This window comes from Lutra lutra, chromosome X (genome assembly GCF_902655055.1).
Source record: "Lutra lutra chromosome X, mLutLut1.2, whole genome shotgun sequence".
NCBI classification, from domain to species: Eukaryota; Metazoa; Chordata; class Mammalia; order Carnivora; family Mustelidae; genus Lutra; species Lutra lutra.
Window position 1 is genome coordinate 26,287,662 of NC_062296.1, and position 15,650 is coordinate 26,303,311.

Sequence of the window (15,650 nt, forward strand, 5' to 3'; positions counted from 1 at the left end):
CCTGAAGATTGTATAGCCTAACTACCACTTTTACAGAGGAAACATGAAGCTAGAGAGAAACAAATGATAAAAAATATGTAGGACAAAACTCAGCCCAAGTGAGGGGTGCCTGGTTTACTAAATCCTTTAAGCATTCAACTCTTGTTTTTGGGCTGAGGTCATGATCTCATCACTGGGGATGGAGGCTACATCACGCTCCACACTGAGTGGGAAGTCTGCTAGAAGGATTCTCTCCCCTCGACCCCTGCCAGTCACTCTTGATTTTTCATGCTCTTGGTCTCTCTCTATATATAAAATAAATAAATTCTTTAAAAAAAAAATCAGTGGACTTGAATCTGACAATTTGCCATGTCGCTAGCAGGATCATGTACCATCACAGCCCACGTCCAAAATTAGAAAATACATACAACACTGAAATAGTCAAAAAGTAAGTTGGGAAATCTACCAAGATCTACACTGCGGTAACATTTTCTCGAAGTTACTGATTCCTTCACAATACCAACTCCTCTCACAATGCAATGATGTGACATTCAGTCATGATTTTCTGGACAAAACAGTGACATGAGAACGTTTTATTTTCCTCCATCACATACAAAAAAACTGTAACATTAGTAAACTTCAACAATCTTATCTGGGTTAACCCTTTAAATAGCCATAGAGTTTTTAAAGTATACTACAAAACAAATAAGCAGATAATGCAAAGTTCTCATTTATTAAACCCCCCAACTTCACCCACTACTTACATCTTAGTGTTATATTTACTATAATAAGGAACTAATCCTTGCAGATTATTAACTAAAAGTATAATTTACATTTACATTAAATTTCACTCTCTAGGTTGTGCAGTTGTACAAGTGTTGTCAAAAGCATAAATCAACTATCCACCATTTCACTATCTTACAGGATTATTTTGGCACCCCCAAAATTTAATGTGCTGTTTCTATTCAAACCTCTCCCCCCTCTGAATTCTGTAGTTTTGCCTCTTTCAGATTGTCACATTAGCTGGAATCATACAATATATATGTCACAATTCCATCTTTGACTCTGCAATATGCTTTTACGATAAGATCCCCCACATCTTTTTGTGGCATAACGGGTCATTTCATTCTATCACTGAATAATGTTCCACTTTACGAATATACCATTGTTCATATATCCATTCACCTATAGAGGGATACATGGATTGCTTTTTTTTTTTTGTGGGCCAATAATGAATAAAACTGCTATGAATATTGACATGTAGGTTTTTGTACGAACATAATTTATAAGATATGGAAGAAGGTAAATATCTAAAAGTGCAGATGATGGATCATATCTTCAGATTCTACTAAGTTCGTACAAAACTGTGAAATTCACTTCCTCTGTGGCTGGACATGTGGCATTCCAATCAATAATGACAGTTACTGTTGCTTAGAATGAGCAACGTCATTTGGAATTATTAATTTGCGTATATTTGCCACTCTAACAAGGACATAATGGTTTTACATTGTTACTTTCATTTGTAATACCCTAATTATTGCACAGATAATGACAACATTTCATGTGCTTTTTGTTCCTAGAGATTTTCTTCGGTGAGGCATCTTTTCAGAATGACTGCCAGTTTTACCCTAGGATATTTGATTTCTCATTCTTTTTTTTTTTAAAGATTTTATTTATTTGACAGAGAGAGATCACAAGTAGGCAGAGAGGCAGGCAGAGAGAGAGGAAGGGGAGCAGGCTCCCTGCTGAGCAGAGAGCCTGATGCGAAACTCGATCCCAGGACCCTGAGATCATGACCTGAGCCGATGGCAGCGGCTTAACCCACTGAGCAACCCAGGCGCCCCTGATTTCTCATTCTTGAGCTTCTTTTTTTATTTTTCCTAAGATGTTGTTTATTTATTTGACAGATAGAGATCACAGGTAGGCAGAGAGGCAGGCAGAGAAGGGGGGAGAGCAGGCTCCCCGCCAAGCAGACAGCCTGAAGTCAGATTCAATCCCTAGACCCTGAGATCATGACCTGAGCCGAAGGCAGAGGCTTAACCCACTCAGCCACCCAGGAGCCCTTCATTCTTGAGTTTTAATGAGTCTTTTTATATTTTGGATACAAGTCCATTGGCAGGTATATGCTTTCCAGGTATTTTTACTCAGAAATTATTTTTTGGGGTGCCTGGGTGGCTCAATGGGTTAATCCTCTACCTTCGGCTCAGGTCATGATCTCAGGGTCCTGGGATCGAACCCCATGTTGGGCTCTCCGCTCAGCGGGGAATCTGCTTCCCCTGCCCTACCTGGCTCTCTTCCTGCTTGTGATCTCTGTCTGTCAAATAAATAAATAAAATCTTTTAAAAAATAAGAAATTATTTTTGTTTTCATTCTCTTCATCTTTCAAAAAACATAAATTTTTAATTTTCATAAAGTCCAATAAACATTTTTTCTTTAGACATATTTTGATTTTGGTGTTGTACCCAAAATTCACTGCCAAACCTGAAGACACATAATTTTTCTGCAGCGCCATCTTCTAGAAAATATATAGATCTGTATTTTACATTAATATCTCTGATCAATTCTTATTAAAAATTTTTTAAAGATTTTATTTATTTATCTGACAGAGATCACAAGTAGGCAGAGAGGCAGGAAGAGAGAGGGGGAACCAGGCTCCCCGCTAAGCAGAGAGCCTGATGCGGGGCTCAATCCCAGGACCCTGAGATCATGACCTGAGCTGAAGGCAGAGGCTTTAACCCACAGAGCCACCCAGACGCCACAGTTAAATTTTATTAAATATAAAGTCTGCATCAACATTTTAGTGGCATACAGATTTCCAATTTTTCCCAAAAAATTAATCAAAAGAGTATCCTTTCAACATGATAAAGCCTTTGTTATTTTCTTAAAGAAGACTTGACGTTATTTGGATGAGTCCATTCTTGAACTGCACAGTTTAATTCATTCCTTTATCTTCAATATCATATTGGCTATTCTAGGTCTTTTATTTTCCATATAAAGTGTAAGATCAAATTATTGATATCCCCAAAATAACTGGAAGGGATTTAGATTGAGACTACATTGAATCTATAGAACAGATTAAGAAGAATTGACTCCTTAATAATATTCACTTGTAAGATCTGTGGACATCAACTATCTCTGGATTTATTTAGATATAGTATGATATCATTCAGCATGATTTTACAGATTTCCTCCCAAAGATCGCATAAATTCTGTTAGATTTATACCTAAGTATTTCTTTTCGATGTCCTAATGTCAACAGTATTATGTTTTTAATTTCAAATTCCAACTGTTCATTTCTGAAATGAAGAAAACCTCAAATTGACTTCTGGAAATTTCCTGTGTACCTAAAACCTTGCTTATACTTGTTTACTGGACCCAGGAATTTTTGGTTGTTCCTGCTTCTTTGAGATTTCATATTCAATCATCTCATCATGAAACAAAAGTTTCATTTCATCAGTTGCAACATGTGAACTTTTTATGCCTTCTTCTTATTCCATTACCTAGGTCTCACAGTATGAAGTGAAATAGGACTGAAAAGAGAGAACATGCATATCTTGTTCCCATACTTGCAGGCAATGGACCTAGTTTCTCAATATAGACATGTTAATAGAAAAATTACAAAAAGAATACAAAGATATCCTATAAACACTTCACGCAGTTGTAAAAAATGATGATATTACATTGCTGCTGTACATCTCTCAAAATGTAGAAGGCCACGTTGGTATATTATTGTTACAGAAACACCAGGCTTTGAATTTCATGAGTTATTCTATTAATATCCTTTTCTGTCCCAGTATCCCAATTACGGTACCACACTGTGCTTAGTTGCTTTAAGTCTTCCTAGGTGTCCTATAGCTGTCTCTTTCTTAGTCTTCTTCAACTTTACATTTTTGAGGTATACGGTTCACATAGGTTCTGAATTGTCCAACTCAAAATTGGATGCGACACACGGTAATTGGAGAGCATCTTGTACTAACGTATCAAGAGGAACATAATATCCAAATGACTTACTCCTACTGATGATAACCTTCATTAAAAGTAAGGTAAAAGTTCCCATTTAAAATTATCATTTTCCCCTTTCTGTACTACAGTCCTTGGAAAGAGTCACTAAATCCGGCGCACATTCAGGGAAGTCTAGGTCTGCCTCCTAGAATGGAAAGTATCTACAGATAATATTTATATGGGGTCTATATAAAAGATTTGTGTCTTCTTCGCATTTATTTGCTGAATATTTTCCTTATGACAATACAAACTCATGTATTTTCAGGTTATGCTTTAAACATAACCCAGTACCATGCTATTTATTGTGTTGCTCAAAATATTCCAGTATTAATCGTAGGTAAAATTTGCAAGTTAGCTCACATATACTTTTGAAATGACCACACTTTTCTTTTTCAGACTCTCTGCATCACCCCGAGAAACATTGACTTCTACAAGGAGCCTCAATACTTCAAGAGAATGTCAGTATTTAGAAACCGTGTTAACCATGAAAATGATAAGATCATGTCTATGATTTTCAAATCACTGTATTATTTCCTTGTGGAGAAAATATTTAGAGGCAATTGTGGAGGCCGAGAAAAACTAAGGCCATCCCAACTCAGTCTTAGCTTTAGCATAAGTACAGCCATCTCAGACCCCTGTACCCAAGGGCTGAACTTTCCCCTACTTTAATTTCAGGAAGCCCCACCCTACTTTAGTTCCAGAGACCCCCACCCTACTTTAGTAACAGGAAGCCCCACCCTGCTTTGGTTCCAGAGACCCCCACACTGCTTTATTAACAGGAACCCATAAATACCCATGCCTTAACTAAGCTCTGGGTCCAAATCACTACTCAGCTGCTTCAGGTATACTTGGGCCCAAGCTTAAGCTTGTCCAATAAACCCTCGTGTGATTGCATAGGTGCTTGGCTCCTTGGTGGTCTCTTGGGAAGTGAAAATTCGGGTACATGATAAAAGTGGATATGCAATGACTCAATGGGAAAAAAAAAAATTAAGTATTTGAGTCAAGATGTCTCACTTCCCTGAATCAAAATTCATTTAAAAATTATATTTCATGAGGGGCAGCTGGGTGTCTCAGTGGGTTAAAGCCTCTGCCTTCGGCTCAGGTCATGATCCCAGGGTCCTGAGATCCAGCCCCACATAGGGCACTCTGCTCAGTAGGGAGCCTGCTTCCTCCTCTCTCTCTGCCTGCCTGTCTGCCTACTAGTGATCTGCCTGTCTGCCTACTAGTGATCTTTGGCTGTCAAATAAATAAATAAACTCTTTAAAAAAAAATTATATTTCATGAGCCTGTGTTCTATTTCACTGATCTCCATGTCCATTCCTAAACCAGTATCATCACAAGATATTAGTTAATGGATATTTACTACATTATTAAGTATCTGATATGACACAATTCTAATAACTGTTCCTATTTCAAAATTTCTTGGTCAATCCTGCATGTGTTTTCTTACATTTGAACTTAGAAATGCATTTTATGTCCCCTAAATTCCAAATTACAATTGTATTAATTTGAGATCAAATTAGTTACCTGGCTCAATTTGATCCGGGGACATAGATTTATTCTGACAGACCACGTGTGTCTAAATAAAAATATGAGAGGTGAGTTGGGCAAGGAAACGCAAGGAAGCCAGCAAGGCAGTATGCAATTTCCACATGATATTAACTTGAGGACATTGTTGGAATTATGAATAGCCGTAGAATCCACTAACCCCTATGGAGAAACAAATGTGAAAATTCTCTCTCAAACTTGTTATGAGGAACATCACTATGAAATAGAAATTTCTGCTTACTCAGAAATCCAACCTTAGCGCTGACCACAAAAATTACTTTCAAATAACTATAAAAAATACCTTAACTAAAAGTCGAGTACCAAAAATAAGTAAACAGAAGATCATATATTTAACAAGAAAACTAAAAAAAGCAAGGAGCAGGAAAGGCAAATATCAAATAACATACATAAAAATATTCCTATAGAACTGATAACATAATTAATTCAAAAATCTTAATCAAAAATATTGCTATTTTGTCCAGGAATTAATTTATCATTTATTAAGTAATTTTTATTTAGAATAGAAATTGATTTACAGAAAATGAGCAAGGATATTATAGGTTTCCCATGTACATGCTACGAAGTCCCCCTTTTTTTTTTAAAGATTTTTTTAATGATTTATTTGACAGAAAGAGATCACAAGTAGACAGAGAGGAAATCAGAGAGAGAGGGAGAGGGAAGCAGACTCCCTGCTGAGCAGAGAGCCCAATGCAGGACTCGATCCCAGGACCATGAGATCATGACCTGAGCCGAAGGCAGAGCTTAACCCACTGAGCCACCCAGGTGCCCCAAGTCCCCCGATTTTTAACAACATACAGTGGTAAGGTGAATTTGTAATATCAATGAAAAAATACTGATATTACATTTAAAGTCCAGATTTTAGACAGTATATGTTGACTGTGTAACACCATTATCTATAGTATATTTTGGCAGAAAGTCACATGTACATGTCTCAGATAAGAAATAAGGATTAATGGGGCGCCTGGGTGGCTCAGTGGGTTAAGCCGCTGCCTTCGCCTCAGGTCATGATCTCAGGGTCCTGAGATCGAGCCCCGCATCGGGTTCTCTGCTCGGCAGGGAGCCTGCTTCCTCCTCTCTCTCTGCCTGCCTCTCTGCCTGCTTGTGATCTCTCTCTGTCAAATAAATCATTAAAATCTTTAAAAAAAAAAAAAAAAAGGAAAAGAAATAAGGATTAATGTACCACCTACTTGAGCAGGGCAAATCTATATAAATTCGCTGCAGGGCAGATTCGAGGACTCTCCCCAAATTATTTTCTAATAAAATCATTGATAATTTTAGGTGCTTATGTACATTTCCTTAATATTTGAGATGAAAATCTAACACTCATTTTACATTTTTGCTAATATTTTTACTCAAATTTCTCTAGATGTCAACATTGGGAATTCTTTCACTAATATCCAGTATCATCTTAACATACATAGACCAAATGTATTTGGAGACCTTCCTTGTATCAGTATAAGACGCTCCAGTACCCATATATAACAAAGCACTATACTCAACCACTTATTCAAAGATTTCTGTTTCATTATTGGAGAGTATAATAAAACAAAAGCTGGGAAATAGATGTGCGTATTCTTACATAGTTATGTTTGCTTCTGGGCCCTATCAATGGGCAGAGTTGAGAAATATGTATGCATATACTAAACTAACCCATGAATAATATAATTATTACATGTATCCACTTATAACCATAATAAGCTAAGCAAATCCATAGTGATGTTACCATCTCTAATACAACGAGGCATAGATCATCCTAGCTTTCCGATCCTTACTGATCTGTAGCCACAGTGAAACCCCTGGCTCATACTGTGTGTACTTCCATTATTTAATTCTTCAATGCTCATTTACAAGTATAATGATTTCTGAATTGTTGATCCATAACTCCATGGGAAAAATTACCAACTAGAACACAGTGCTGAGGTGTATTTTCTTTTGCCTTCAGTCCTAGAATTTACATTTACTTGCAATCTAACAGATTATCACAGTTTTCACCAGCCCCACTGAGAAAAGAATACATACCGTATATGTAAAGCATTTATTTTCTCGTGGTGTCCAATGCCAAGATGGGATAAATGGACTTCGCAAATGATTTTTAAATTCCTCCTAAAGTTCAACCTTTGTGTGGTTAAGTTCTATGCATTTTAACACATACTGTGAGGCAACTACCAATGAAATGCCATACAGTAAAAATTCCCTGCTCTAAATGTCACTCTCTACATCTACGTAAATTCCTCCCACCTTGAATATCTAGCAGCTACTAATCTATAATCTGTAAAATTTTTGTTTTTAGAAAAATATCACATAAATGGAATGGCATAGTATGTAGTTCTCAGATGGTGTTCTTTCCCTATGCAATATTCATTTATAATTTATCCACATCTTTGCATGGCACATTCTTTCTACCAAAGAATTTCCAAATATTTACTACCAAAGAATTTCCAAATACATTCTACCAAAGTATTTCATTGTATGGTTACACCAGTTTAATTGCACATTCATTGATGAAAGAATACCTTGGGCACATCCACTGTATTCCATTTGTGAATAAACATACTACAAATATTCATGTGCAGGTTTTCGATGATCCTAGGTATTAAAATCTGTTAAGGAAATACCTAGGAGCATGATTGCTGTATAAGACAATAAACTAACAAATTATTTTCCGGGTGCTTTACCATTTTCCATTCCCAACAACAAGGACTGGCAATCTCTATCCTCACAATGCACTGGCATAGTCAGTCTTACTATATTTTAGTCAATCTAATAGGTTTGTAGCTAGAACAGAATGCTTTTTAATTTTCATTTTCCAATTGACTTATGATGCTAAGCATCATTTTAAAAAGTTAATTGTCATCTCTATATCTCCCATGGCAAGTACTCTGGAAAGGTCTTTCATCGTTAAAATAGTAGGTTACCTTCTCATTACTATTGAATTCATTGGTTCACAAAGTGTACAAATATTTAATCATTATGATGTATACATATAATTAGTATATATAGAACAATACCCAAATAAAAAAGTTCTTTGTATATTTTTGGTAAGTCTAATATGAGTAATATGTTTTATACATATTTTTTCTTGGTGGCTTTTCTTCTTATTCTTTAAATATTTTCATTTCGTAGCAGAAATTGTTCATTTTAATAAGATCCAAGTTACACATTTTTTTGTTCCTGGATGATGCAGTTGGTATTGTATTCAAATCTCACCACAAAACTCAAAGTTAAATAGATTTTCTATATGTTGTCTTCTAGAAATTTTATACTTTTAGATTATACATTAAAGTCTACGAACTACTTGGAGTTAATGTTTGTCAAAAGGATAAGATCTATTTTTAGTTTCATTTTTTCTCTATACTGATCTCACGTTCTTCCCACAACATTTGTGAAAAATCTAGTCCTTCTGCCTCCAATATACTTTGTGTCTTTGTCAAATATCATTTCACTCTACTTCCTTAAATATCTTTTTAGACATTCAGTACTATTATGTTGATGTAAATGTCTTACTATTTTCACCAACACCATACTTAATTGGTCACACGATTATTAAAGACATCTGGAAATTGAGCTGTGGTATTTTTACAATTTTGATCTTTATTATTGTACTGGATATTCATTTTCCTTTTTCTATATCTCTGCGAATCGGTATTTCAATATCTTCAAAATAACTTGCAGAAAATTAATTTGGCACTGCATCAAAAGCATAAACATGGTAAGAACTAATATTAACAATAGTAAGGGTTCAAATCCATGAATTAGGATTTACTTTAAACTTCAGTTTTTTTCTCATCGCTATTTTCTGATTTTCTGCATATAAATCCTGTATATTTTAGTACATTTATATTCAAGAATTTATCTTTCATTGCATTGTTAATACTACGTTTTTAACACTAATTCCAAATGTTAATTGCTGGGATACAGATAAGCAATGGACTTTTATGTATTTACTCTATATCCTCAAAACATACTTTACATGCTGATTAGTCCTGGGAGGGTTTAACATACAATACGTGGTTATTAACTCCATCAGGAATTTTTTGTAGTTTTTGAGGTATAGTTTTCTATGTAGACAATAATATCACACGAAAATAACGGTAAGTACTTGCCTTCAGTTAGAATCAAGAGCCCAGGGTACTGAGTCCTGTGTCTAGCTCCCTGCTCAGCAGCTAGTCAACTTCTCCCTCTACCTCTACCCCTCTCCCAACTTGTGCTCTCGCTCTCAAAAAAATCTTAAAATAAAAAAAAAGAAAAAGAAAATGAAGGTTGTTTTTTTTTTTTTAAAGAATTTATTTATTTATTTGACAGAGAGAGATCACAAGTAGACAGAGAGGCAGGCAGAGAGAGAGAGAGAGAGACGGAAGCAGGCTCCCCGCCGAGCAGAGAGCCCGATGCGGGACTCGATCCCAGGACCCTGAGATCATGACCTGAGCCGAAGGCAGCGGCCCAACCCACTGAGCCACCCAGGCGCCCCTGAAGGTTGTTTTATTTCAACCTCATAACGCATAAAATTTAAAAAACAGAATCCGATTGTTATAGCTGAGCTTCTCATTATGATGTCTGATAAAAATGGTAAAGGAGAATATCGATGATCTTAATCATAAAAGAAACATCTCCAGTATATCAATATTTACACTACTGTTAGATGCACATTATTTTAGATTTTATTGATCAAGCTGACAATGTTCTATTCCTAGTAGGCTGAGAGTTTTAACATGAGTGAGTAAAATACATTTCTTATATTAATTGATATGATTTTCCACCTTTAGTTGCTTGCTAAAATAGATTATACTCATTGAATATTTAATATTGAACAAGCCTTACATATCTGGAACACATCTGGTTAAAATAATTTATAAAAATTTTTAGGTTCGGGGTGCCTGGGTCGCTTAGTAGTTAAGCCTCTGCCTTCGGCTCAGCTCACGATCCAAAGGTCCTTGGATCGAGCCGGACATCAGGCTCCCTATTCAGTGGGAAGCCTGCTTCTCCCTTTCCCACTCCCCCTGTTTGTGTTCCCTCTCTTGCTGTGTCTCTATCAAACAAATAAATAAAATCTTTAAAAAGTTTAGGTTCAATTTACTAAAATCTTGTTGAAAATTTGTCTGCCTTTGCTCATAATAAATACTGGTCTATAGTTTTCCTGATCTGCAATATCATTATTGACTTTTATTAATCCTGGTTACACATAATGTGTTAGAAGGTTCTCTCTCTACTTAGGTTGCCTGGCTAGGCTGTTCAAAATTCCTGTAACTTCCTAAATTCCTTAAAATAAACCAAAAATAACATACATTCTATACTTCCCATCTGGAAAGTTATTAATTATTCACTTAATTGCTGTTCTATATATAGCAATCTTCAGTTTAGCAATTCCCCATCACGAGAATTATGGTCCTTGGCCTATTATGTAATTGGTCCATTTTGGTAACCTATCAAATTTTTTAGTTTTTTTCCTCAACCCTGAAATCTCTACCTTCCATTGGAGTATTTAAACCATTCAAATATAATTATACTAATATTTACTATGATTATACCAGTTTTCTTTTTTTTTTTTTAAGATTTTATTTCAATATCAGAGAGATCATGCTTGCACAAGCAGGGAGAGCAGCAGGCAGGAGAAGCAGACTTCCTGCTGAGCAAGAAGCCCAATGCAGGACTCAATCCCAGGACCCTGAGATCATAACCCAAGCCAAAGGCATATGGTTAGCCAAAGGAGCAACCCAGGAATCCCTGTTTATAACAGCTTTCTAATAATTGCTTTTTTAAAATTAACATTTCGTTCTCATTTTCTGCCCTTTATATTTTCATTGAGCAGTTTCTCTACTTTTATATTATCCGTTTAAAAAATTGTTTTCATGGTTGTCCTAGAGCTTAAAATATAGATTATGAGATAATATAAATCTACCTTAAAATAACATATTACGTCCTGTATACTATTTTTTAATTCCTACTTTCTGTCTATTGTCACCTTGCTGTCATTCCTGTCATTATACATGTTACAATGACCCAATATATACTTGCTACTTTAAGAGTCATTGTTTAGGTCAATTAAGAAAAATATTTTAATTTCGTTGAACCTTCTCCGTTGCTCTTCTTTAAGGGGATGCAAATCAAAATACCTGATGAATATGATTTTCTATCCACATAAGGAACTTTTAACTTCTCTATTAGGAAAGCTCTGAGGATGAATATTCTCAGATTTTGTCTGCATATTTCTTGTTCTGTATTGAATGAATTTCTCTGCATGTATGTAGCTACATGGTTTAATTCTCTCAAGTCCTTATATCACTCTAATTTCCTGCTTGCATTGTTCCTCATAAGTCCACTGTATTTCTTCTACTAAATTTCTTATAGTTGACATTTCTGATGTATCATTTTTATATTTGTATTTTTTACAACAATTAACTCATTTATTTTAGGCTAGCAATGTTTCAAATGGTGGAGCTTCCAATGCTATCTCAACTCCTTGTCTTCGAACGGTACAGTGTACTATGATAGCAAAAGTAGTATTGTAGGTCCTTACACCACAGGCTGCCATTTTCATGCATGAACCACAAGGCCAGATGCTCACACCTCATCTTTTCACCTTGGTTCTTCCACAGGAGGAAGAAGTGTACATGGTGAGCCAGGTTATTTTGATCCTTTTTATCAATTTCTCAAGCGAGGTACCACAACAGGACCGATGCTCACGAACGATTCTGTCCTTCATTAGACATTTAGCCGTATCATCCAAAACTAGGTCTGAGCCCAGGAAGGAAGAAACATAGTGCACCCGGTGTATCATTTTTAATGATATACTTTTTGGTGATTTCTTTTTTATGCAGTTGGAATATGTGCTTAGTTGTAGGTTTTTTGTTTGTTTTTTTTTTTCCTAAATCATACTTGGTATAGGGATTATGATGAACCTGTGGTTCACTGTCTCTCATTAAATTCAGGAAGTTCTTATACTTTATCACCTCAAATATTTATTGGACGCCATTATTTCTCCTCCTGATAATCCACTTATGTTCATCTTACAACTCTACATTTTCCCTCAGTCGTTAGATGTTCTGTTCTGTATAATCACTGTTCTCTGTCCATGTGTTTCAGTCTAGAAACATTCTATAAACTCATCTTCAAAGTCAGTTATTCTTTCTTTGACCATGTCCAGTCTACAAATGGGGCTCTCAATTGTATTTTGAATTTGTTATAATGATTCTTTTTACTACAGTTTCTTTATGACACTTAGAGTTTTTATCTCTATGATTTTATTTTCCATCTTTTCTTATATGTTATCTACTTTTTCTACATTACAGAACATAACAGAATCATATTGATTTCAAATTCCTAGCCTGGTAATTACAACATCTATATCAAAACTGAATCCAGCACACAGGCTGTTTTCTCAAAACATAAAATTCATGCTGTCTTTTCTCCTGTTTATAACATCTGTTGTAAATTTTTGTTGGAAGCTGGAAATGTATCAGAAAGATGAATAGAAAACTATAGTCCTTTATTGTTAGGCTTTATTATACTCTGGTTAGGGATTATGTTTTATTTTATCTTTTCTCATTCTATAGGTGACAGATGCTTCCAATTACTATGATGTGCAATTTTATTTCCCATCATGACATAGGGCTACAATAAGAATTACAATCAGAAAGAATCTGATTCCTATACAATTTCAGATTTATCTCACATTTATTATACTAGTGCTTGTTGTGGTCATAAATTATAAAGCTGGGGAGTAAAAAGTGTAAACTTGGGGATATTGATCAAATTTCATTATTAAGTCTACATCATTTAGTAGGCCTATATAGAACTGCTTTGTCAATCAAAACCTTTTCACCATTTCTGAAGCTTTGTTACTCAGCTCATTTCTTCTGCATTGACTGGCCCTAGAATTCCAATCAATATACTAGAATCCTTAAACCAATTTGAATACACTGGGGTTTTTTATTTGTTTGTTTGTTTTGGCCCACAGGTGAGCTCCAAAGACTAAAAGAAGATGGAATCAAAGGAATACCCTTCGTATAAATGGGCTAAATTTCAGAAGGTCTTTAACCCTGGAGTATAATTTCATTATGAAGAAGGCTTTTAATGTATTTCACACATATCAATCTTCCTCCATTTTCCAGAGACACAAGAGGACATTCTCTGCATACACATGATGAAAACTTGATGGGGTTCCATTACATAAACCCATAAAAGTATAGGAAGCTTTGCAAAATTTGAAACATTCAGGAATCTTTTACTGTAATGATAGTAACAAATCAACCTCAGTCACTTCATCAAAATGATCATTTTAGCATTCCTAGTAAGTTATAAATTTAATGGCTTACACACCAAATAAGGAAACATTAAAAATGAAGCTCTAGAAGCACAAATCTCTCTAGATTTGGGGATGTGGTTTGCTCCATAACCTAAGTTTCAAAATTGGTCCAGGAAAACCAATAGATTTTCGATTTGTGTAATTTTCTTATACTAAATTTGGAAATGTGAGTTTTTAAACTCTATGGAGTAGCAAATGGAATTCTAAATTGACATTAAAACAAAATCCCCAAATACAGATAAAAAAAGAAAGATAATTAGGAAATAGGAAAATATGAAAAATGATTTCAGAAAACTAATTAAAAATTGTAGAGAGAAGTGAAACCATATCATACTCACACAGGGAAATTAAAAAACACAGGAAACAGAGCACTGAAAAGTCAGCCAAAAATAAAGGAGAGATTGAGGAAGTGGACAAAATCAAATGGAAATGAGAAAGGATGAAGGATATTCAATATACACAAAATAATCATTCCTGAAAAATAAGATGAATGAACCGGAAGAGGAGAGAAGTGTAAGCACTTTAAAGAGAAAATCATTCAGACTACAGAATATTCAGACTTGAGATTGAAATTTTCCTTTCATCAACTCATAGGAACAACTGACACCAAAAAAAAAACAAAGACAGTGAAAAAAATTACTAGACTTCAGACATAAAAGACACTCTGCACTGAAGGAAAAGATGAAGTTAGGCCGATAAAAAGAAAATAAAACTCTGGCCTCAAAATGCTTGACTGCAACAGTCACTGATAGAAGATAGGGGAACAATGTTTACAAAAGAAAATAACCTAACCATTTATACCCAGTCACAGTGTCATCTAATTACAAAGAAACAGAGAAAGAATCTCATCTATGCAAGAATTTACCACATATATTTCTTTAAAAAAAAAAAAGATTTATTTATTTGATGGGTGTGTGGGGAGGGCAGAGGGATAGGGAGAGAGTCCTTTTTTTCTTTTTTAAGGTTTTTCTTTATTTGTATGACAGAGAGAGAGAGAGATTACAAGTAGGCAGAGAGGCAGGCAGAGAGAGAGGGTGAATTAGGCTCCCCACTGAGCAGAGAGCTCCATGCAGAGCTGGATCCCAGGACCCTGCGACCATGACCTGAGCTGAAGATAGAAGCTTAACCCACTGAGCCACCCAGGCATCCCTGAATAGAAAGTCTTAAGAAGACTCTGCCCTGAAGACAAGAACAAACATTTCTGCAAAGAAGACATCGAAATGCCCAACAGACACATGATAAAGTACTGAACATCACTTGACTTCAGGGAGATAAAAATCAAAACCACGGTGAGATACCACCTCACACCAGTCAGAATGGCTAAATTTAACAAGTCAGGAAATGAAGATGTTGGTGAGGATGCAGAGAAAGGGGAACACTCCTACAATGTTGGTGGGAATGCAAGTTGGTGGAGTCACTCTGGAAAACAGTATAGAGGTTCCTCAAAATGTTGAACATAAAGCTACCCTATGACTCACCTACTGGAAAACTGGGTATTTAACGGAATGATACAAATGTAGTGATCTAAAGGAGCATGTGCACCCGAAAATTTATTGCAGCAATGACCACAATAGCCAAACTCTGGAAAGAACCAGGATCTCCATCAACAGATGAATGGATAAAGAAGATGTGGTATACACACACACACACACACACACACACAAGGGAATATTAGGTAGCCATCAAAAAAGTGAAACCTTGCCTTTTTCAACAATGTGGATGGAAATAGAGGATATTATGCCAGGTGAAGTAAGTCAATCATGGAAAGACAATTATCATATGATCTCACTGACAAGAG